The following is a 2,500-nucleotide window of genomic DNA, read 5'->3' as shown; positions in this document are numbered from 1 at the left end:
GTTATCCAAGTAAATGTGGGTACGATCTAAGGAACCATAACTGATTTAATGAGCCTTTCGCGGTTTCACCTTAATTTGGCTTGTACTGAGACATGCATGGCTTAATCTTTGAGACAAGCATATGACTACTGGCAGGATCAACCAGGGAACTGCGTGCTTATACGATCGGTCCACGAGATTGCCGGTATGGCCAAACCCGTTCGCCTCTCGTCATGTGGCACTAGCCATGTCGATTGACTTCGACTAGCGCCGCACATCAGTAAGTGCAAGTCCTCGACGAAACGACGTAACAGCCCCCAGTCAGCATGAGACTCAAGCTATATATACATCATCATCATCTCGGACAAAACACCGATCAAAAATGAGAAAGTTTCTAGAAACAATCCCTCGCCAAGGCGTCCATATATAATACGAACCCCCGGCTATCAACTAATTTCTTATACACATTCCATCTCGACCCTTCGCTATACATGTGAATATAACGACACGGTGATTCGAGATTCAACAATATTTGTCGCTCGGAACGAATTGAGTGGTTGCAAATTTTTTGTGAACATAACCCGCAACGGGCAGAGGATCACGATTTTAAGGTTGGTCGCTTAAAGGCCATTCGACTACAAAGAGACGAAGCGGACCGCGACCTCGCTGCATGAGGTTGACGAAAGCGACCCAAGATGCGAAAGCCGAAACCAACACACCTTGCCAGTACCCAAACGCCGAGGTCGGATTCGGGTCTACCACTTACCAACTGAATATCATCCTAAAAAGAACTCCAAACAGTCTAGGACAGGACCCATTCTCCACCCCTTCTATATATGTCAGGAGAACCCCGGATTCCCCTCCAGACACGATTTAGCAAACTTTTCCCGATCGATCCGACCCACCGAGGCCGTTTCGACCGTTCGCCGCGCCTACTAGAGCTGATTTCTTCGGACTCCGATCAGAAAATCCGCCGATGCATGTCGTTAACACCTAGTCCGCCTCGTCCGATCGATCGAGGCCGTTTCGACCGTTCGCCGCGCCTACTAGAGCTGATTTCTTCGGACTCCGATCAGAAAATCCGCCGATGCATGTCGTTAACACCTAGTCCGCCTCGTCCGATCGATCTAGGCCGTCTCGATCCACCCATCGCGCATCGAAAGTCGCATCTCTCGAACTCCGATCCGGAAATCGGCCGATGCATCACGTTAACTATTTCTTATATATCTAATATAATATACATCGAGACGGTAAGAATTCTTTTAATCGAAGATATACATATACTTCTCATCAATATCCAAAAGCTTATCGAAAAATAAATTACTCAACTTTTACGTGAAGAATCGTTCACCCAAACCTTATCCCCTATATATGTCAGGAGAACCCAAGGTTCCCCTCCAGACACGATTTAGCAAACTTTTCCCGATCGATCCGACCCACCGAGGCCGTCTCGACCGTCCGCTGCGCCTACTAGGGCCGATTTCTTCGGACTCCGATCAGAAAATATACCGATGCATGTCGTTAACACCTAGTCCGCCTCGTCCGATCTATCTAAACAGTCTCGACGCACCCAACACTCTTTCAAAGTCGGATTACTCGGACTCAATCTGAAAATGGACCGATGCATGACGTCAACACTTAGCCCGCCTCGTCTGATCGATCTAAGCCATCTCGACCCACCCAACACGCCTTCCAAGTCGGATCACTCGGACTTCGATCTGAAAATCTCCGGACTCATTTTTATGAATATCCCCAGTCAGTAAGAACGTTATTTCGCCAATATATACCAACAATAAACCATATTCCAATAGCTGAACCAAAAATATAATTCCCGATCCAAACGTTCTGCATCGCCCAACGCGACCACCTTCCCTATATATGTCAGGAGAGCACAGGGTTCCCCTCCAGACAACACTTACGCTCTATCCCCGACTCTCGGTCGATCGATAGGCCAGGTCAGCGGTGTCTGTTTCGGCCGAAGCTCGGACTTTGGTCAAAATGTTCCGATACAAAATTTGAACCAAGATAGATACAGATATGATTCCTTCTTAAATATACGTTGATTATCGAACAGAATATGGTAAATATTTTGCGATGACCGAGGATTTCATGAATTTTTTTTTTTTTCGAAAAAATTTTCTGTTATCGGAATTTCCTCAAATTTCATTTGGTTGCCTACTAATGCATATTAAAAACGATAATCAACAATCAGAATCATTATTTATCATTTATTTCAATTTTTATAATGAAAAACGTTCACGTCCTTTCGCGCCTCTCGATCGTCGTTTACGTGATGCATCGGTCAGCCCTAGTTTACGTGGTGCATCGGTAAGATCGAGTTCACGTTCTGCATCGGTAAGATCCAGTTCACGTGGTGCATCGGTAAGATCGAGATTACGTGGTGCATCGGTAAGATCGAGTTTACGTGGTGCATCGGTAAGATCCAATTCACGTTCTGCATCGGTAAGATCCAGTTCACGTGGTGCATCGGTGAGATCGAGTTTACGTTCTGCATCGGTGT

At 46.1% G+C, this 2,500-nt stretch overlaps 1 non-coding gene across 1 annotated transcript in view; it reads right to left on the bottom strand.

Annotated features, from left to right (window-relative positions):
* LOC123687670 overlaps nt 1-148 on the bottom strand; it is a 1,906-nt gene extending 1,758 nt beyond the window's left edge. The window contains exon 1 of the ribosomal RNA XR_006749384.1: nt 1-148. This exon is cut by the window's left edge and continues 1,758 nt beyond it. This is a non-coding gene — a ribosomal RNA (small subunit ribosomal RNA).
* Between the last annotated feature and the right edge of the window lie 2,352 nt (nt 149-2,500).

This window comes from Harmonia axyridis, chromosome X, assembly GCF_914767665.1.
Source record: "Harmonia axyridis chromosome X, icHarAxyr1.1, whole genome shotgun sequence".
NCBI lineage: Eukaryota > Metazoa > Arthropoda > Insecta > Coleoptera > Coccinellidae > Harmonia > Harmonia axyridis.
The sequence above is the reverse complement of the archived record's forward strand: the minus strand, read 5'-3'. Positions and strand labels throughout refer to the sequence as shown.